Genomic DNA, 21,778 nt, shown 5'->3' with positions numbered 1-21,778 from the left:
GGCTTCGGGCGGCCGGGCGCCGCCGGGGAGGGGGCCTAGCTTCGGCGCGGCCGGCGGGCGGGGTGGGGAGAGGGGGAGGAGGAGGAACAGGTGCGTGCTGGGGGGCCGCGGGGTGGGGGTGCACGCCCCCCTCACCCCGGACGCTGGGGGACGGCGGCGAGCGGCGGGGACCGGCGTCCGAGAAGGGGGATGGAGGAGGAGAAGGCGGCAGCGGATGTCATCTGGCCATGGGCGGAGCAGGTGATGGAGAAGGGGAGCGTGACCCCGGGGGTGGGAATCCCGCGGGTGGGAAGTCGAATTCGACAGACACCCCGGAACTGACTTCTGGGGGTGGGTCCTGGGCTGGAGGAATTGAATGGACTGAGAGAGGTGGGCTGGGGCCAAGGTGGGCCACAGGGTCGAGAGGGAGCTCTGCTGAGAACAGGTGATAAAAGAGGCAGAACTTCGAAGTTGGGAAAGAGGAGGAACCACCTCTGCCGTGGGGCTGTTGCTTCACTCTGGGATGGGGAGCAAAGGAAGAGTTGGTAAGGGGCACAGAGGCTCAGGAGGGAGGGACGGAAAATTGCGGAGGGGGAGAGTCTTGGGAACCATGCAGAGGAGTCAGTGGCAAAGGGGTTGGAAGAGGAGGCTCTTTGGGACCGGACTCTGGAAAGGAAGTTGTTGGTGACTGTGGGGCATGGGCAGCGTTGGTGCTCTATTCTTCAGAATTTGAAGTGGACAAGTGTGGAGGTGGAGGGTCTGCAAGTTATGCCCCCTTTTGCGGAACTTTTAAAGTTAAGCAGGACCGAGAAGCGTGCTCTGGTTTACGGAGTGACAGCGTGCATATTCCGAGAAGAATGTGCCAAGGTTTGGGGAAGGGGGCGGGGGGGAAAGGCCTCCTTTGAGCATGTAAGGTGGAATGTTTGTAGAAAGGGTTGAAGGAATGATGATTGTACACCATGAGAGGATATTGGATAGTGGGGAGGGAGCCATAGCTGGAGCGGGAGGAAGCAAGCCATGAGATGATTGTAGGCGTGATAGGAGGTCTGGTTGCAATCTAGAGAGATTGTTTGAAGATGGTTTGCTCTTTGAAGCAAATGTGGTTTGGGACAGAACTGTAGACTTCCCTTCTTATGAAGACGTGTGAGTGAGTGAGAAGAGCATGGTGTTTGGAGTTAGAAGATCTGGGTTGGAACCCCTTTTGGCCACTAACTTGCTTTATGACATGTTGGATCTATGAGTTGGACAAGATAGTTCTCCATTTCTTTTTCCTTACCTTTTTATAAAATAAGGAACCCTGGTGACACAAAGGTTAAGTGCTTGACTGCTGACCAAAAGGTTGGGGCTCCGTGGGAGAAAGACCTGGCAATCTGCTACAACAAAACCCTCTGGGGCAGTTCTCTGTCACCTGGGGTCACTTTGAGTCGAAATCGATTTGACAGGAGCTAACAACAACAGACCTTCTTCACAGGCTGTAGGATTAAATGAAAATCTGTACAAAATTTAACAAACTGGAAAGTGCTATACTTTACTATTTAGTTATAATTTTTTTAGGGAAACATCAAAGAAATGAGTAATGTTTTTGAAAATGAACAACAGCTTTGGGTGGAAGGCATTAACTGGGTGAATAATTTGTGTCCTTTGGGGTGGTGATAAGTCAAGAACTCATTGTGTCTTTACATAGGGAAAGAGGATTAGTGATTGAAGGTTATAGTTCAAAGGGGACTCCAGTGATGCATATACACATCTCAGGAATAAGGTAACCAAGAGACTGAAAGAATAACTGAGGGAGAAATTAAAATCTCGGTGAACAGCTGTGACTGTGCATACACTTTCATTTTTGATTGGGGTGCAAATGTACACACCGAAACGTTTGTGCACAGGTACTTTTTAAAGGACGTTTAAACTGATTTGAGAGTTTTGAGTGACAGTGAGCGGCATCTCAGCAGCAAGCGATGCGGAACACAGGGTTACAGTTCTAGCTCTCTTACGGACAGGGCAAGAAATGAAGGGCAGCTGAGAGGCCTGATGGCCGCCTTGCTGCGTTTGCTGTGTCGGATATACTATGGATGGCCGAAGGTGCAGACAGCACAGTAGTCAAGAAATGGGGGGAAATGAGCGTGCTTTTGACTATATAAGTTGACCATTCACTACCTCCATGTGATTTTGGTCAGCTCTGTTAGTTAAGGGGACATTATCATGTGAAGTTTGACAGTTCACAAGTTTTAGTCTACTAAGGTACTTCCTCCAGTCTCACCTCCGTTTGTGATACAGGCAAAGAAGTTCCTTGAAATCGGAATGCTTATTAACCCCTCACCTTTAGCGTGTTGCGAGATGGAGAAAGCTTTTACGTCATCTTTAAGGATGAGGGGAGACAACTGGGAAACGGGGCAGCTTTCTAGTTCTTCCTGAGTCCTTAGGTAATAACTTAAAGAAGCATACATGTGGCATTTGATAATACACTCATTTCATTCTCACAAGTCCCTGAGGTAGTGATATTTCCCTTTTTTGTAGAGGAGGAAACTGAGGCTCAGGAGGCCAAGTGAAATGCCCGAGGTACTTTAGTACCTGTGATGCTTTATTTCGTTTGTTATGAATTTTACCATTTTATTTATTCTCATTGAAATATAAATATGGAAAAGATATTCCAAAAGTAATTGGATTATCTATCATTTTGCAGTACCTTTGTCACTATTCCTTTGGTTTGTACAAATATTCAAGAGTTCGGTTGATTTTTTTTTTTTTTTTTAACAGACTTGCCCTTTATTTTATGGTATGTGGCCTTTAGGAAAAAATCATCCTTGTGGAGACTCCTGCGGCACTGTAGATTTGTCTGAGAATGGAATTGGTGAAGAATGTAGAAGCATATAAAAATAGGCTCCTTAGGAGTTTCATGAAATAAGACATGGAAATTATGAAACAAGATTGGTCATAAGTTGGTAACTGTTGAAGTTCAGTGTCTACTTTTGCATGTTTAAATTTTCCATAATAACTTTTTCATAAAGCCCCTAAATGTGTGTTCAGAGTGTTGGGATTTCTGGTGCTTGCTCTCTTCCTAGCAAATTCTATGAAAATCCTGTTACTTCAGGACCCAGCTTAAATTCCACCTACCTGTGAAACATTTTCTGACCACCCCTTTTAAAAGGGATCTCTATTTTTATCACTTGTATTTCTGTCTGCATCACTCCTGGTTTTTCATGTAAAATACCTAGTCTCCTGACTAGATTGTAAACTCCTTGAGAGTAAGGGCCATATTAAATTAACTTTCTTGGAGTTCCTAGCACAGAGCCTTGCACTTAGCGCTTGCTTTAGTAAATATTGAGTGATCGAATATGATAGTAAGTCTTGAGGGTGGTTATTCCTTCGTTGAAAGAATATTAAGCTTAAGGGGAAGATGAATGTCTGTAATCTCTACACTTATAAAAAGGAACTTTTGGTGCTTTTTTTTTGTTTCCTGGGATCCCAGTGTTGTAAAAATAAGAAATACTTTTCCTTAATAAAGTTTTAAATAAAAGCTATTGACAGAAGAAATTAATTGGTAGTAACACCAAAATCTTTATCATGATTTAACTACAAGATTCTACCTATATCTTTTTCACTCTTATACAGTGAGGAAGTGAAAGAACACATGTGAAAACACAAAATTGAAGGTGCAAACTAGACTTGTACTAATTTGAGAGAAACAGCTTACTCAATGTATATTTATGAGCAGTCATTTTAGCGTAAGTTCCATGAGAAACAGGAGCTTGTCCCTTGATGGAGTGAATGCAGTATTTGTATATAACCGTACTTGAACCCTGCTAAAGTTTAGTGTTAGTGTAGGGGTAAAAGGAAGCCAGTCTATCTGAACCACTTTCAAGTAAGTTTAGTTATCCAAGTACTGTCACAGTTATTATGTATTTTTTTCTGTGTGTTAGGACTTCACAAGCATCATTGCTAAGTAAGGAAACTGAGGCTCAAAGAGTTGAAGTAACTTGCCCAAAGGTGTAAATGGTAAAAGGATTAAAAGCTAAGGCTGTTACCACTGATACCGAATCTGTCCACTGTGCTTCTACAACTACAACTCTCTACCAGCTCTCTCTCCCTGTAGCAGCCAGCCTCATCCCTGGATTCTCGCTTCTGCCCTCGCTCCTCAGCAGTTCATTCTCCACACAGCTGCTAGAGTGGCCTTCTAACAGCCTAAGTCGGATCATTTCAATGGCTTTGGTCACACTTAAAATAAAATCCAAGTTCCCTTAGTGCAACTCTTCATTGTTTGGCCTGGTGAGTTTCTTTGTGGGATGACAGATGGTAAACAAACTAGAATAGCTTGGTACTATTTGGTAATGCTGGTACTATTTTGGTACAGTTGCTGGTGCCTGGCACATAATAGGTGGTTGGTAAATATTAAGGAGCCTTGGTGGCACAACAGTTAAGTCCTCGGTTGTTAACCAAAAGTTAGGTGGTTCAAACCCACCCAGCAGCTCCATGGGAGGAAAGACCTGGCAATCTGCCGTAAAGATTATATCCTGGGAACCCCTACGGGGCAGTTTTCCTCTGTCCCATAAGGCCACTATGAGTCAGAATCGACTCCATGGCACAACAAGTATTAACTAAATGAACGGAAATGCTTTCCTCTGCTCTACCTATCTTAACGTCTAGCCTAAGGACTGCCATCATTTTATAGAGGTGATTTATTGTGATAATGGTCATTGTTTTGTCATGTACTTGCAAGCAGTGCTAAACCTAGAGTGAAAAATAAACTTATCTCCAGAACTAATGTAGTCAGTTCTACACTCAGGTTACTGTTGTGTGTATACCTTGTGATCATTGTATCTGACAGTTTTTCACAGAGAAACTGTGTACTTGAAAATGTGTGTCTAACATAGAATTTAGATTTGTCCATTACTTTTTTCTTTCCCTTTCCTTTATTTTGGTTGTTGTTGAAAATTTACAAAGTAGAACATTCGCCAGTTCAACAATTTCTACATGTACAATTCAGTGACATTGATTACATTTTTCAAATTGTGTAGCCATCCTCACCCTCCTTTTCCAAATTGTTACTCCTCCATTAGCATAAACTCACTGCCCCCTAAGCTTTCCGTCTAACTTTCTGAGTAGCTGTTGGCAATTCGATCCCATAGATAGTCTTTAAAAGAGTGCAATGCTTTAGGCAGACATTTTTTACCTAATAAGCTAAACTATTGTTGGGTTTTAGTAAGACCTCAGGGTTTTTTGTGTGTGTGTGTGTGTGTGTGTGCATTAAGTGAAAGCTAACAAATCAAGTCAGTCTCATACAAAAATTTATATACACCTTGCTATACACTCCTAGTTGCTCTCCCCCTAATGAGGCAGCACACTCCTCTCCACTCTCTATTTTCACATCCATTCAGCCAGCCTCTGACCCCCTCTTCCCTCTCACCTCCCCTCCATACAGGAACTACCCACATAGTCTCATGTGTCTACTTGATCCGAGAAGCTCACTCCTCACCAGCTTTTGGTTTATTCCAGTTGCGCTGACCTCTCCGGTATTGTGTGTTGTCTTTCCCTTCACCTACAATAGTTCTTGTCTGCTATCTAATTAGTGAATACCTTCAGGGAATTTTTTTTAAATATAATTTTTATTGTGCTTTAAGTGAAAGTTTACAAATCAAGTCATTCTTGCACACACAAACCCATATATACCTTGCTACACACTCCCAATTACTCTCCCCTTAATGAGACAGCCCTCTCTCTCCCTCCACTCTCTCATTTCGTGTCCATTTCACCAGCTCTAACCCCTTCCACCCTCTCATCGCCCCTCCAGGCAGGAGATGCCAACATAGTCTCAAGTGTCCACCGGATCCAAGAAGCCCTCTACTCACCAGCATCCTTCTCCAACCCATTGTCCAGTCCAATCCATGTCTGAAGAGTTGGCTTCAGGAATGGTTCCTGTCCTGGACCAACAGAAGGTCTGGGGGCCATGACCACCAGGGTCCTTCTAGTTTCAGACCATTAAGCCTGGTCTTCTGAGAATTTGGGGTCTGCATCCCACTGCTCTCCTGCTCCCTCAGGGGTTCTCTGTTATGTTCCCTGTCAGGGCAGTCATCTGCTGTAGCCGGGCACCATCTAGTTCTTCTGGTCTCAGGATGATGTAGTCGCTGGTTCATGTGGTCCTTTCTGTCTCTTGGGCTTGTCATCGCCCTGTGTCCTTGGTGTTCTTCATTCTCCTTTGCTCCAGGTGGGTTGAGACCAATTGATGGATTTTAGATGGCTGCTTGCTGGCGTTTAAGACCCCAGACGCGACTCTTCAAAGTGGGATGCAGAATGTATTCTTAATAGATTTTATTATGCCAATTGACTTAGATGTCCCCTGAAACCATGGTCCCCAGACCCCTGCCCCGGCTACGCGGGCCTTCAAAGCATTCAGTTTATTCAGGAAACTGCTTTTGGTTTAGTCCAGTTGTGCTGACTTCCCCTGGATTGTGTGCTGTCTTTCCCTTCACCTAAAGTAGTTCTTATCTACTCCTACCCTCCACCTCATGTGACCACAAAAGAATGTTTTCTTCTCAGTTTAAACTGTTTCTCAAGTTCTTATGATAGTGGTCTTATACAATATTTGTCCTTTTGCAACTGACTAATTTCACTCAGCATAATGCCTCCCAGGTTCCTCCATGTTATGAAATGTTTCACAGATTCCTCACTGTTCTTTATCGATGCATAGTATTCCATTGTGTGAATATACCATAATTTATCCATTCATCCGTTGATGGGCACCTTGCTTTCTTCCATCTTTTTGCTATTGTGAACAGTGCAGCAGTAAACATGGGTATGCATATATCTGTTCGTGTAAAGGCTCTTATTTCTCTAGGATATATTCCAAGGAGTGGGATTGCTGGATCGTGTGGTAGTTCTATTTCTAGCTTTTTAAGGAAGCGCCAAATTGCTTTCCAAAGTGGTTGTACCATTTGACATTCCCACCAGCAGTGTAGAAGTGTTCCCGTCTCTCCACAGCCTCTCCAACATTTATTATTTTGTGTTTTTTGGATTAATGCCAGCCTTGTTGGAGTGAGATGAAATCTCATTGTAGTTTTGACCTGCATTTCTCTAATGGCTAATGATCGTGAACATTTCCTCATATATCTGTTAGCTACCTGAATGTCATCTTTAGTGAAGTGTCTATTCATATCTTTAGCCCATTTTCTAATTGGGTTGTCTTTTCGTAGTTGAGTTTTTGCAGTATCATGTAGATTTTAGAGATCAGGCGCTGATCAGAAATGTCATAGCTAAAAACTTTTTCCCAGTCTGTAGATAGTCTTTTAACTCGTTTGGTGAAGTCTTTGGATGAGCATAGGTGTTTGATTTTTAGGAGCTCCTAGTTATCTAGTTTTTCTTCTACATTCATAATGTTTTGTATACTGTTTATGCCATGAGGGCTTCTAACGTTGTCCCTATTTTTTCTCCCGTGATCTTTATCGTTTTAGATTTTGTATTTAGGTCTTTGATCCATTTTGAATTAGTTTTTGTGCATGGAGTGAGGTATGGGTCTTGTTTCATTTTTTGCAGATGGATATCCAGTTATGCCAGCACCCTTTGTTGAAAAGACTGTCTTTTCCCCATTTAACCGTTTTGGGGCCTTTGTCAAATATCAGCTGCTCATATGTGGATGGATTTGTGTCTGGATTGTCAATTCTGTTCCATTGGTCTATGTATCTGTTGTTATACCAGTTCCAGGCTGTTTTGACTACTGTGGCGGTATAATAGGTTCTAAAATCAGGTAAAGTAAGGCCTCCCACTTTGTTCTTCTTTTTCAGTAATGCCTTATTTATCCGGGGCCTCTATTCCCTTCCGTATGAAGTTGGTGATTTGTTTCTCCATCTCATTGAAGAATGTCCTTGGGATTTGGATTGGAATTGCATTAAATGTATAGATCGCTTTTGGTAGAATAGATATTTTTATAACGTTAAGTCTCTCTATCCACGAGCAAGGTATGTTCTTCCACTTATGTAAGTCTCTTTTGGTTTCTTGCAGAAGTGTACTGTAGTCTTCTTTGTGTAAGTCTCGGGATATTTTTGGTTTAAGGTTTAGAGATAATCCCAGGGCAATAGTTTCAGGGGTTCATCCAGCCTCAGTGGCTCCAGAAACTCTGTAGTATGTGAGAATTTGAAATTCTGTTCTATATTTTTCCCCCTTTTCATCAAGATTCTTCCATATACTCTTTGATCAAAACATTCAGTAATTGTAGCTCTTGCCCCTTGTTTAATTTTATTTATTTTGTGGTGGTTGAGAATATACACAGCAAAACATACACCAATGCAACAGTTTCTGCATGTACAGTTCATTGACATTGATTACATTCTTCAAGTGGTGCTGCCATTCTCACTCTCCTTTTCTGAGTTGTTCCTCCCGCATTGACATAAACTCATTCCGCCCTAAGGTTCCTGTCTAATCTTTCAAGTTGCAGTTGTCAACTTGATCCCGTATAAATAGTTCTTCAAAGAGCATAATGCTCAAGGCAGACCTTTTTTTATTAGTTAAGCTAAACTATTATGTGCTTGCCAGTTTTAAAACAAAATTTTTCTTACAGTTAAAGTGCCCTGATGATGTTTTGGTGTTATGTGATTTAAACTAAAATTAGCCAAAGCTAAAATCATGAATTTATATTTAAATCATTTTCCTCAATGTTTATTATTAAGGTGTTGGGGAGAAAAAAAAAAGAGTTCAAGAGTTTATAACCACATCAGCCTGTAATTTGTCAAGTGATACTATGAATTAAAATGCCTCATGTTCATGTGAAGCCCTGGTGGCACAGTGGTTAAGAACTTGGCTGCTAACCAAAAGGTTGGCAGTTCGAATCCACTAGATGCTGCTTGGAAACCCTATGGGGCAGTTCTACTCTGTCCTATAGGGTTGCTATGAGTTGGAATCAACTTGCCAGCGCTGGTTGTGTGGTTCTATATCATTGTATTTTAAGAGTAATAACTTACCTCGTTTTCATCATTCTAATCTATTTCATCAAACCAGATAGAAAAATCAAGAGATGTCCTAAGAAGAGTGTCTAAGTGTTGTTTTAGTTGGCGTATTTGGCGCCTGAACCTTTATGTGATTCCTGCCCGTGGTGTTAGAGCCATATGTATAATTTGATTTTTTAAATTCTATAATCTACTTTTGATATGTTTCTGGAGTTTAACAGCTCTTTTTTGAAGTTAAAAATACCATCCTGGATAGAGTGGGAGAAAAATGTGGAACAGAATTCAAATTCACAAAAAAAGGCCAGACTTACTGGTTTGATACAGACCAGAGGAACCCCCCGAGACTGTGGCCCCCAGACACTCTGCTAACCCAGAACTGAAACTATTCCCAAAGTCCGCTTTTCAGAAAAAGATTAGACAGGCCTATTAAAAAAAAAAAATAACACTTGAGGAACGTGCTTCTTAGTTCGATCAAATATACGACACCAAATGGGCAACTCCTGTCCAAAAGCAAGATGAGAAGGCAGAGAGGGACAGCAACTGGACGAATGGGCACAGGGAACTTGGGGTGGAAAGAGGGACCGTGCTGTCACATTCTGGGGAGTGCAACCAATGTCACAAAACAATATGTGTATAAATTTTTGAATGAGAAATTCACTTGAGCTGTAAACTTTTACCTAAAGCACAATTAAAAAAAAGAAAGAAAGAAAAATACCGGTTTCATTTATGTGGAAAATATTTTTTGTTGTATTGAGCATATACATAGCAGAACATACATCTATTAAACAATTTTTACGTGTACAATTCAGTGACATTCCTTACACTCTTTAAATTGTGCAACCATTCTCACCCTCCTTTCCTAAGTTGTTCCTCCCCCATTAACATAAACTTAGTGCCCCTTAAGTTTCCTTTCTAATTCGTGTTGCTGTTGTCAGTTTGCTCCCATATAGATTGATCTTAAAAGAGCATAATGCTCAAGGCAGACATTCTTTACTAAACTATTGTTTGATTTTAAGAAGACTTGAGGGGTATTTTTCATTTAAGGTTTAAAGATTATCACAGAGCAGTAGTTTCAAGGGTTCATCCAGCCTTCATGACTCCAGAAAAGTCTGGATCCCATGAGAATTTTAAGTTCTGTTCTGCATTATCCCTCTTTTGATCAGGAGTCTTCTATAGAATCTTTGATCAAAATGTTCAGAAGTGGTAGCTGGGCACCATCCAGCTCTTCTGGTCTCATGGCAAAGGACACATTGTTCATGGAAGCAATTAGTCACACATTACATATTTTCCTTCTGTTTCTGCCTTTCCTTCTTCCTCTGTTGCTCCAGGTGAATAGAGACCAGTTGTTGCACCTTGAGCGGCTACTTGCTAGCTTTTAAGACCCCAGACACTATGCGGCAAACTAGGAGGTAGAACAGAACCACTACACACGTTATTAGGTCAGTTGACTGGGATGTCCCATGAGACCATGACCCTGAGTTTCCAAATGCAGGAACCAAATTCCATGAGGTGTTGGATTGTATATAGCAGTCTCAGCAGCTTTGGTCGTTGTAAATATATCTGTCACACAACTTTTGCCAATTCAACTTTTTACAGGTGTACAACTTACTGACAGCAATTACATTATTCAGCTGTACAGCCTTGCCTTTAATCAGTGGGATTTTTCCATCAGCATGAACTAAAACTCAGTGCAAACATAAGCAGTAACCCAGCTTTTTCTCCTCCCTTCTACCCCTGGTAACCACTAAAGAACTTTGGTCTCTATATGTTTGTCTGTTCTTATCTTTTTATATGTGAGGTCATATAATATTTGTCCTTTTGTGATCGACTTATTTCACTCAGCATGTCTTCAGGCTCCATCCGTATTGTTGGATGTATCAAGACTTCGTTTCTCTTACTGGCTCAATAGTATTCCATTGTATGTATGTACCACATTTTTTAAATCCATTCATCCACTGATGGGCAGTTAGGTTGTTTCCACCTTTTGGCTATTGTGAATAGTACTGCAGTGAACATTAGTGTGCAGTTATGTTTGAGTCTCTGCTTTCAAGCCTTCTGAGCATATACCTAGGAGTGGGATTGCTAGGTGATACGGTAGTTCTGTTTTTAGTTTCTTGAGGAACCGCCACACTATTTTCCATAACGGGTGTACCATTTTGCATTCCCACCAACAAAAGGGTTTTAGTTCCCCATATCCTTACCAACATTTATTATTTTCTTTTTTAACCTTAGCCATCCTAGTAGGAGTGAAATGGTATCTCATTGTGGTGGTTTTATTTCTTGTATGTGTAAATCAAGACACATTTGCAACTTTGAGTTTCTATAGCATATTTTCTTATCCTCACTTAAAGAGACACAGAATGCTCCTCTTTGAGAATTTTAACTTCTTAGGTGTCTAGAGGCTCTAGGTGACCAAATTCAATTTTCTGGAAAATACCTACAGTTAGTTCACAAGATCCTTGTGATGAATGGTTCCTGCTCAGGTTTCTTTAATGGGTCCGTCAGATATTCACTAGGGCCACAGCTTTAAAAAAAAAAAAAAGACAAAACCCAGCCCCATTCAGATTAGATTGACCTTCTGAAAAAGTTACAGCTTTAAAGTATTAGACCAATGATTATGCATAAGCCTGATAAAGACCTTTGAGTCCCTGGGTAGCACAAACAGCTAAGTGCTTGCTAGCTGAAAGGTTGGTAGTTTAAACTCACCCAAGGGGCCTCGGAAGACAGTCATGGCAATCTGCTTCTGAATGACCACAACCTTGAAAACCCTGTGGAGCAGTTCTACTCTGCACACATGGGGTCGCCATGAGTCAGAATTGACTTCAGGGCACTAACAGCTACAATAAAGACCTTACAGAAAATTCCTTTTCCTGGTTTGTAGGGTTTACCTTAAGCTGGTAGGAAAATTTGATAATCTCTCTTTTGGAGTTTCGATATCGATAGTGAAGAACCACTGAAAGATTTAAAAAACAAAACAAAACTCTAAAGTAGAAGTGTGCCTTAATTTTCTTTTAACATGTCTGTGACTTATATTGAATTTAAATGACCACCGAAAAAGTGCTTACTTCTGGTTTCTTGAATCAGGGAATCTTTAGTTTCAAGATGATTTTCATCTCCGATTAACTGTGATGTGGAAACGGTTAACTGCTTTGTTACTAACTGAAAGTTCGATGGTTCAGATCCACCCAGCGATGCCTTGGAAGAAAGGCCTGTCGGTCTACTTCTGAATGATCACAGCCATTGAAAACCCTCTGTAGTGCAGTTCTGTGCTGACACACATGTGTGGTCATGAGTTGGAATTGACTGTGGCAACTGGTTAGTCCTAGTGCTGTAATTTGTACAGTGGGTATGCCCGTCCTCTACAGGGTTTTGTGAGGATTCATTGAGATGGTGAAAATGCCTTTTATAAATTGTAAAGTACTTTATAAAGGCATATTATTTGTTCTCTACATTATTTGTGGCTCCAGATAGGTTCTGGATGGATTCGCTCACTATAGAAATGATTTTTCTTATTTCATAATTTATTTTTTTCTTTTCTTTTTTTATTATTGTAGTTTAGATGAAGGTTTACAGCACAAACTAGCTTCTCATTAAACGGTACACAAATTGTTTTGTGACATTGCTTACCAACTCTGCGACATATCAACACTCTCGCTTCTCAACCTTGGGTTCCCTGCTACCAGCTTTCCTGTCCCCTCCTGCGTTCTAGTCCTTGCCCCTGGGCTGGTGTGCCCCTTTAGTCCCGTTTTGTTTTATGGGCCTGTCTAATCTTTGGCTGAAGGGTGAACCTTGGGAGTGACTTCATTACTGAGCTAAAAGTATGTCCAGGGGCCATATTCTTTGGACTTTCTCCAGTCTCTGTCAGGCCAGTAATGCTGGTCTTGTAAGTTACAGTTTTGCTCTACATTTTTCTCCGGCTCTGTCCGAGACCATCTATTGTGATCCTTGTCAGAGCAGTTGGTGGTGGTAGCTGGGCATCATCTAGTTGTACTGGAGTCAGTCTGGTGGAGGGTTTATTTCATAATTTAGCCAGTGTTTGAACTTTGAGGTGACTATACTCTTGTCCTTCTATTGGGAATGCCAAATAAAAAGGAATAAAAGTAAAGGAGTTAGCAAATTGTCGTTGATGTAGACTGTTGCCTTACAAGTTTCACAGTCCATTGCTGTATTTCGCAAAACAAAACTGTGAATTGAATAGAGGCTAAGGTTTTTCATATGATAGTTTTATTTTGATCTTTTGAAGATAGTTTTCTTCATAATCTACTAAAATGAAGGAAGAGCAGTGGTATGGATAACTCAAGGCCTTCCTGGTTTTCTTTGGAATGCCTGGGAAAAGACAGAGGAAGAAATGATGAGTTTGAATTGTGGTGTTGGGGAAGAATATTGAATTATGCAGTGGACTACCAAAAGAAAAAAACAAATCAGTCTTAGAAGAAATACAACTGGAATGCTCCTTAGAAGTTAGGATGATGAGACTTCATCATGCTTACTTTGGACATGTCATCAGGAGAAAGACCAGTCACTGGAAAAGGATATCATATTTGGTAAAGTAGAGGGTCAGCAAAAAAGAGGGAAACCCTCAATGAGATGGCTTGACACAATAACCACAGCAATGGACTGAAACATGCCAATAATCTTGAAAATGGCATAGGACAGGGCAATGTTTCATTGTTATACATAAGGTCCTCTTGAGGCTGAGCTTACTGGATGGCAACTAACAACAAGGATGCCTGAGGAAGGGGCATTAATTTCTTATCTGTTTCTTAAAAAAAAAAAAAAACCCAAACTTCTTGCCACCCGGTGGATTCCAACTCATAGTGCCCCTATAGGAGAGAGTAGAACTGCTGCATAGGATTTCCAGGGCTGTAATCTTCACAGAAAAAAAATTTATTTATTTATTTTTTAATCTTCACAGGGAAACCCTGGTGGCGTAGTGGTTAAATACTGTGGCTGCTAACCCAAGAGTCGGCAGTTCGAATCCTCCAGGCACTCTTTGGAAACTCAACGGGGCAGTTCTACTCTGTCCTGTAGGGTCGCTATGAGTCGGCATCAACTCGACCGCACTGGGTTTGGTTTTTGGTTTAATCTTCACTTAGCAGACTACCAAGTCTTTCTCCCGTGCATCGGTTGGTGGGTTTGAATCCCTGACCTTTTGGTTAGTGGCCGAAGACTTAACTACAGCACCTCCAGGGCTCATTTTTGAGAAGGAGTACACATTTCTGGAAGCCTACAAAGTCAGACTATACAGTCAAAAGGTTTAAAAGTCTAGGCTGTCAGGCAAAACCTAAAGATGTAGTCAAGTTTGGAAGGTCAACCTAGAAAACTATGGGCAAAAGTTTATGATAAGAAATTATAAGTAAAGTCATAAGGAAACTACAAAATAAAGGCAGGCACCGTGCCTAGGATAAATGTCTGGATAACCAGGTTGGGACAACGGTTACCAGAGCTTGGCCACATTTGTCCTACTTAGGTCAAGAGTGAAGCCCCTTCCTTGAAGGGAAGTGGGCGTGCCTGGCTTATTTGGTATGGAGCGAGGAAACAGATCAACCAGGCACGCCCACTTCCCTTCATCTAAGGGCTACAGACTTGGGGCTTCACTCTTGACCTAAATAGGACACATGTAACCACGTTTTGTTAACTGTTGCTTCAACGTGGTTATCCAGACATTTTATCCTAGGCACGGTGCCTGCCTTTATTTTGTAGTTTCCTTATGACTTTATTTGTAATTTCCTTGTCATAAATTTTCCCCCAAGTTGTCCAGCTTGACCTTCTAAACTTGGCTAAATCTTTAGGCCTTGCCTGACAGCCTGGACTTTTAAACCTTTGGACTGTATTTTCTGACTTGATAAAAAAAAATAAGCTTCCAGAAATTTGTACTCATTTCTAAAAATGCTTGAAGAAATACCTCTAGTCTTAGAAGTAAAAATTAGTTTTAAAGAACAAATTCCCTTATGTAAGTCATTTTTTTTTTAAGTCACTGATTAGTATAGGCCTCTTTGGAAATGCCCTCTGGGACCAAAGCTAGGCTGGCTAGAGTTGAAGATTTGAGATAAGACCATTAACCTGTAAGGGGGAGTGTATAGAGAGGAAAGACTTAAAAAAAAAAAGAAGACCAGAAATTGAGGTTTGGGAAACTCACAATTGAGAAATGTGAGGAAGAAGAGAAGTTAAAGGAAGCTCCATCAGAGGTAGGATAATCAGTAAAGTGCAATGGTGATAAAAAAAAAAAGGCACAAGAGAATTTTTAGGGGCAGCAGTGTAAAAAGCAACAGGGTTCAAAGAGAATGAAGAAACAACAGGCTATTGAGTTTGGAAAGGAAGTCATTATTGAAAATGCACTAATAAAGATCAGAGTAGTGAGGGTGAAAGCCAAATTAGGGATGGGTAGATAAAGGCATGTTTTGGGGAATGGCCATTTGAGAAAATGTGAAAAAAATGAGGAAAGAAGAAATAGACAGCAGGGTCATAAGGAGTTTTTTATTTTCTAAAGTAAAAGGAGAGAATTGTGTATTCAAAGGCAAGGAAAAGGAAAAATTGATCTTGGAAAGAGAGAGTTTTTTTTTTTTTAAAACAGAAAATACTATACTCTAAGATTTTTTTATTGTGCTTTAGGTGAAAGTTTACAGCTCAAGTTAATCTCTCATTCAAAAATTTATACACATATTGTTCTGGGACATTGGTTGCAATCCCCACAATGTGACAGCACGCTCCGCCTTTCCACCCCAGGTTCCTATGGCCATTCGTCCAGTGAGTTTAAGACTCCTGCTTTCTTATTCTCACGAGTTTCCATTAAGAGTTGTGAAGAGAACTTAATGGCAAATGCTTGGTGGGTACATGTAGTTTTTGTCTCTTTCGGTGTTTATGTTATCACTAGTTTGGATTGTATTGTATTTGGGTGTCCTAGGGGCTTTTCATTACTTACAGTATGAAATCCAGCCCCTTTAGTTTGACTTTTAAAACCACCTGGCCTTGTAACCATGAAAGCAAAAAACCAAACCCGTTGCTGTCGAGTCAGTTCCGACTCATAGTGAAACTATAGGGCAGAGTAAAATTGCCTCAGAGGGCTTCCAAGGCTCGGTCTTTAAGGAAGCAGACCGCCGCGTCATCTTTCTCCTGTGGAGCGGCTGCTGGGCTCAAACTGCTGACCTTTCTGTTAGCAGCTAAGCGCTTAACCACTACGTCACTTACATTTCATTTAAAATGCTTATTATTTTAGCCAGACTGAATTGCTTACGATTTCCCCTAAGTAGCTGCTCTTCGTACTTTTATTTGAGCTGACTCTTCTACCTGGTTGGAGCCCTGATGGTGCAGTGATTAAGAGCTCAGCTGCTAACCGAAAGGTCGGCAGTTCAAATCTACTGGTCACTCCTTGGAAACCTTATGGGACAGTTCTACTCTGTCCTGTAGGGTTACTGTGAGTCGGAATCAACTCGATGGCAAGGGGTTTGGTTTGGTTTCTTCTACCTGGTTAGCCCTTCTCCCAAATTTCTAAATGTGTAAGTCCTACCTATCTTTCAAGGACCACCTGAAGTGCCGTCCCCTCATTACTGGACTTTCTGATTGACCCAGTAAAAATAATTTCCTGACGCCTATGGCTCTTATTTGTTCCTGTCATGTAGCACCACTTGTGATTTTCTGGCCTTGTACTGTGTTTATGTAGCTGTCCTCCCACTTTGACTGTGAGCTCTTACAAGGGTGAGATACCACCACCAGCAGTTGCCGTTGACTCTGACTCATGGAGACCCTATATGTGCACAGTAGAACTGTGCTCCGTGGGGTTTTCAAGGCTGTGACCTTTCGGAAGCAAATCGACAGAACTTTCTTTGAAGGTGCCTGCGAGTGAGTTTGAATCACCAACCTTTTGGTTAGTAGTCAGGTGCCACCCAGGGACTCCAAAGGTGTAGGATACAAGTCATTAATGTCATGATAGAGAGAGCTACACATAGTAGGTACTCAGATTTATTATTTATCTTTTTTAAAGAATGAATATTTTAGCACAGAAGGACCTATATGAAATTTGCCTGGTACTGTATGCCCTGGTGGCGCAGTGGTTAAGAGCTATATCTGTGGCTGCTAACCAGAAGGTTGGCAGTTTGAATCCACCAGGCACTCCTTGGAAACGCTATGGGGCAGTTCTACTCTGTCCTATTGTGTAGTAAAAAGTCAGAATCAACTCGACGGCAGTGGGTGTGGGGTGTGTGTGTATTTTAGATTAAGATGTCTCCTTGAAAATACGGTGACAGGGCACATGGAAGAGAGGAGAGAGTACTTTCCTAGCATATCATTGTTCTTTGAAGAAAATGCAAAAATAAAGTTGTTACTGTCAAGTTGGGTCAAGTGTTGTGGACAGATTCGCCTAACTTCGTAACATTCAGACAGCACATAGAAGAAAATTACCTCAGCCCAGGAACTGAACACTGAAGGGAGACATTTACCATAAAAGACTCCGGGCCCTTTAAAGTCCCTTTTTATTTATCCTCAGTCTTTTTGAACCTGGTCATGGACTGACTGTGATCAGCTTGTTTATACTTTCTCTCCCAAACAGGCACTTGTTAAATATGTGGCATGTGTTATTTTTTTAAGTGGAGAAGCTCTGGCAATTTTTTTTTTTGGAGTGAGCAAAACAATTTTAGGAAAAAAAATTCCAGTAACATGCTCAAATGAAAATATTTTGCAGGAAACTTCCTTTGATGTATAAAGAGCTATAAAGTATATGCTGTATGGAAACTACCTTCTGGACAATTTAACATTTCTTTTTTTGGCCAGTATTTCAGAAATTCAAATTCCTTATATTTAAGCTTTTGTTTAAAAAGCTAAAAAAAAAAAGATTTACTTTACCTTCATCTTTGTCTTGTTTCTAAAAGACTGTTTTTCTCTTCTAAGTAATTTCTTGTCTTTTGTTGAATAATTGTTAACTCAGGGCAATCTTTTTAAAAAATCTCTTGGCCTGGTATGCGCATGTTTGAAATTTAATAGTTATAGCAGGACATCAGTTTTAGGTCAGAATTAGGGAATTTAGTCATCTGGAATAGGCATAAACCAGAAGCTTGGGGAATTGGGAGTTCTTGGTTTTGAACCTTTGTATGCTGTGCTGTGGTGAAAATAAGCTACAGGCCTAAGGATGATGTATCAGGCTGGTATTCATGGATAGCAAAGGTTATAAACACCAAGGTTGAACGTTATCAACGAACTTAGAAGAAAGAGACTAGTGAGTAGAAGTAGGGGAGACTTGGTAATAGCAGATGGGACCGGGCAATAGAAGCAGAGGTAGAGACCTGAGCTATCAGGAAGCATCAAGAAGTGAGACCAAATGGAAAATGGAGCCAGCTGCTAGGAAACAGGAGACTAAACCAGAGTCATTGCGTCGCACTGGTGCAGATGTCCCTGTACATCTCTGGAACTCCAGCTTTGTACTTCAGTTTGGACTAAGCAAGTCAACATTTAATGATAGGGCAGTCTTAGCCTTTTCAGTAGCTATTGAGAACATCTGCTTCCAGCATCTTAGCTAGGGACCTCAGACATTTTCGATTCTCATCAAATAAACCAGTAAATTCTGTCAATTTTGTCTCCCCCACCTCCCCCCCCACCCCCCATTTTTTTTTTGCCCATTCTTCTTTCCTGTCTTTGTTCCCCTAAATCTTTGTTCCTGGACGACTCTTCTCTGTGCTTGCTTCTTTCAATTTTTTTTTTTCTTGTTCATCTCCACCTAAGGTTTTGAGGGCATGGATTGTATTTTGTTCATATCACTGTGTTTACAGTTTATTAAAATAAGTAATATTCTGTATTTGATTTTCATAGTGGTAACCCTAAGAAATATGGTTAGATAGAAGAGAACGTGAAATCTTAAATTATTGTTAACTGTCAGCTTTCAGAGTTAAGAGCTTAAAGGAACAAGCATCAAATATAGTTGGGTAGCTTACTCTCTTTAGCTGAGTAAATGAAACATTATTCAAGGTATCAGGACAGACCTTCCTTGATAATCACTGTTTTTAAAATACAGTGGGAGAGTAGATTACTATATTGGCAAGCTATTGTCACAATAATAATGCATACAAATTAACCTACAAACTGAATGGCATAATATAGCAGCCAGTTATTCTCACAGATTTCCAGGTTGACTGGGGCTGTGATGGCTGGAGGAACTCAAATTCTCCAAAACTCTTTAAGTCGATTGGGGTGGCTCTGCTTCATGTTGTTCATTTGGGGGCCCAGGCTGAGTGGGCAGCAGCTCCCCAGAGGAAGCACTTCTAATGGCAGAGGCATGGACACAAGAAGGCAAGTGAAACTGAAAGGCTTCTTAAGGCTCAGGCTCAGAACTGGTACACTGCCGTTTCTGCCTCATTCTTTTGGCCAAAGCAACTCATATAGTCAAAACCAAAGGCAAACCCACAACTATCTACTTGGTTCCGACTCATAGCGACCCTATAGGACAGAGTAGAACTGCCCCATCGGGTTTCTAAGGCTGTAAATCTTTATAGAAGCAGACTGCCACATCTTTATTTCTTGGAGTGGATGGTGGGTTTGAATTGCTGACCTTTCAGTAAGTACCCGAGTACTTAAAACACTGTGCCACCAGGGCACCACATAATGTACAATTTACTCATTTAGCGTGTAGAATCCTGTGGTTTTTAGTATACTATTCACAGGATTGTGCAACCATCGTCACAGTCAATTGTAGACCATTTCCATCACCCCAGAAAGAAACCCCTACCCATTAAGCAGGTACTCCCATCCGTCCTCCGGCCAGCCCCTGGCAACCACAAATCTACCTTTCTTTCTCAAGGGATTTGTCTACTCTGGACATTTCATGTAAACAGAATCATATAATATGGGGTCTTTTTTTTTTTTTTTTTAATTTTTATTGTGCTTTAAGTGAAAGTTTACAAATCAAGTCAGTCTCTCACACAAAAACTTACATACACCCTGCTACATAAAAAAAAAAAAAAAAAAAATACTCCCAGTTACTCTCCCACTAATGAAACAGCCTGCTCTCTCCCTCCACTCTCTCTTTTCACGTCCATTTCTCCAGCTTCTAACCCCCTCCACCCTCTCATCTCCCCTCCAGGCAGGAGATGCCAACATAGTCTCAAGTGTCCACCTGATCCAAGAAGCTCACTCCTCACCAGCATCCTTCCCCAACCCATTGTCCAGTCCAATCCATGTCTGAAGAGTTGGCTTTGGGAATGGTTCCTGTCCTGGACCAACAGAAGGTCTGGGGGCCATGACCACTGGGGTCCTTCCAGTCTCAGTCAGACCATTAAGTCTGGTCTTTTTATGAAAATTTGGGGTCTGCATCCCATTGCCCTTCTGCTCCTTCAGGGGTTCTCCGTTGTGTTCCCTGTCAGGGCAGTCATCGGTTGTAGCTGGGCACCATCTAGTTCTTCTGGTCTCAGGATGATGTAGTCTACAGTTCATGTGGCCCTTTCTGTCTCTTGGGCTCATAATTACCACGTGTCTTTGGTGTTCATTTCTCCTTTGATCCAGGTGGGTTGAGACCAATTGATGCATCTTAGATGGCTGCTTGCTAGCGTTTAAGACTATGGGGTCTTTTGTAATTGGCTTCTTTCACTTAGTATAACGTCTTGAAGATTCATCCATATGGTAGCATGTATTATTGCTTCATTCCTTTTCATTGCCAAATAATATTGCATTGTATGGATATGTTGCCTTTTTTTTTTTTTAAATCTATTCATTACTTGATAGATGTTTAGGTTGTTTCTGCTTTTTCGCTATTAGGAATAATACTGCTATTGAAAATTTGTGTGTAAGTTTTTATGCGGATGTATGTTTTCATTTGTTTTGGCTAAATACCTAGGAGTGGAATTGTTGGATCATATGGTGTCTCTGTGTTTAACATTTTGAGAAGCTGCTCAACTGTTTTCCAAAGTGACTGCACTGTTAAACACTCCCACCAGCAACATAGAAGCGTTTCATTTCCTCCACATCCTTGACAACACTCGTTTTTATCCATCTTTTTGATTATAGCCATCCTAGTGAGCGTGAAGTGGTAACTCATGGTTGTTTTTATTTGTGTAATGTTTGTATTTAATAAAGGGTTTATAGAGGGAAAAAAGCAGTCGTTTAAAACGTCAGACTTGTTCGTTCTTAACAGTGCAGTACCAAAGTTGAACCTCAGTTTTAGATATCTGAAAGTCTAGCATCAAGAAAAAAAATTAATAGCTCTTTTGGCTCACAGATTTTTTTCTAATAAGGCTACTCCTTATTTCTTTTATGTACTAGAATCGTTTTGGAAGATGTTGTTGCAGCTGTTGTTTGCTGCTGTCAAGTTGTTTTCAACTCATGGCAGCCCCATGTGACGGACTAGAACTGCCCCATAGGATTTTCTGGGCTTACAGAAGCAGATCCCCAGGCTTTTCTCCCATGGAGTGACTTAGGCAGGTTTGTACCGCCAACCTTTCAGTTAGCAGCTGAGCGCTGAACCTTTTGCACCACCAGAGCTCCTGTCTTAGGAAGATACTGGCTTGAAATGATTATTAAACTGGTTCCCTCCCTTTGAGTAAGTGAATGACTACATTACGCCTGCAACCTGCTACATCGTCATTTGACCTGAGAGTATGACTGGTTTAATGACTAGAGTCTCTGCCTCCCGCGTATTACTTCCTTGTCAGGAAGGTGAATCACCAGAGGAATTAGTTTGTAAAATATGGCATTTACTAGAGCAGCATTGTCTACATATGTAGTTTAAAGTTTTCCAGTAGGCACATTAAAAAGTAAAAAGATAACAGGTGAAATTAATTTTAATAATGTATTTTATTTAACCTAGTATATCAGAAATCTTATATCATTGATTGTACGTAATCAGTCTAAAAATTATTATGATGTATTTTACATTTTCAGTACAAAGTCTT

At 41.0% G+C, this 21,778-nt stretch overlaps 1 protein-coding gene and 1 long non-coding RNA gene across 2 annotated transcripts in view; both read left to right on the top strand.

The window, feature by feature from the left end:
* SPPL3 (signal peptide peptidase like 3) overlaps window positions 1–21,778 on the top strand; it is a 190,175-nt gene that overhangs the window by 136 nt on the left and 168,261 nt on the right. The gene's annotated exons all lie outside the window — the stretch shown is intronic.
* The window catches only part of LOC135228230 (uncharacterized), an 84,043-nt gene continuing 62,351 nt past the window's right edge, over window positions 87–21,778 (top strand). Inside the window, exon 1 of the long non-coding RNA XR_010318589.1 lies at window positions 87–21,778. This exon is cut by the window's right edge and continues 58,904 nt beyond it. This is a non-coding gene — a long non-coding RNA (uncharacterized LOC135228230).

This window comes from Loxodonta africana, chromosome 19 (genome assembly GCF_030014295.1).
Source record: "Loxodonta africana isolate mLoxAfr1 chromosome 19, mLoxAfr1.hap2, whole genome shotgun sequence".
Lineage (NCBI taxonomy): Eukaryota > Metazoa > Chordata > Mammalia > Proboscidea > Elephantidae > Loxodonta > Loxodonta africana.
The sequence above is the reverse complement of the archived record's forward strand: the minus strand, read 5'-3'. Positions and strand labels throughout refer to the sequence as shown.